The following is a 288-nucleotide window of genomic DNA, read 5'->3' as shown; positions in this document are numbered from 1 at the left end:
GCTGAGTGCTCAAAGTAGTCAAGAGTCAATGGGACTATCTGTTATTGTTGTTCATAGGACTATCAGTCAATTATTACATTAATTTCATATACTCGGTCCCCAGGAGACTTAGACCCCCCGGCCCGGGACCATCGGCTGATGTTATGTAACGCCAGGTCCGTGGTTAATAAGGCCCCCCTCATACAAGATCTTATTTTAGAGGGGGGTGCGGACCTGGCGGGTATTACTGAGACCTGGTTGGGCGTAGAAGGAGGAGTACCTCTTGTAGACATCTGCCCACCAGGTTTT

The sequence above is a fragment of the Protobothrops mucrosquamatus genome, unplaced genomic scaffold (assembly GCF_001527695.2).
Source record: "Protobothrops mucrosquamatus isolate PMUCROS unplaced genomic scaffold, P.Mucros_1.0 scaffold1009, whole genome shotgun sequence".
Taxonomy (NCBI): Eukaryota; Metazoa; Chordata; class Lepidosauria; order Squamata; family Viperidae; genus Protobothrops; species Protobothrops mucrosquamatus.
The sequence above is the reverse complement of the archived record's forward strand: the minus strand, read 5'-3'. Positions refer to the sequence as shown.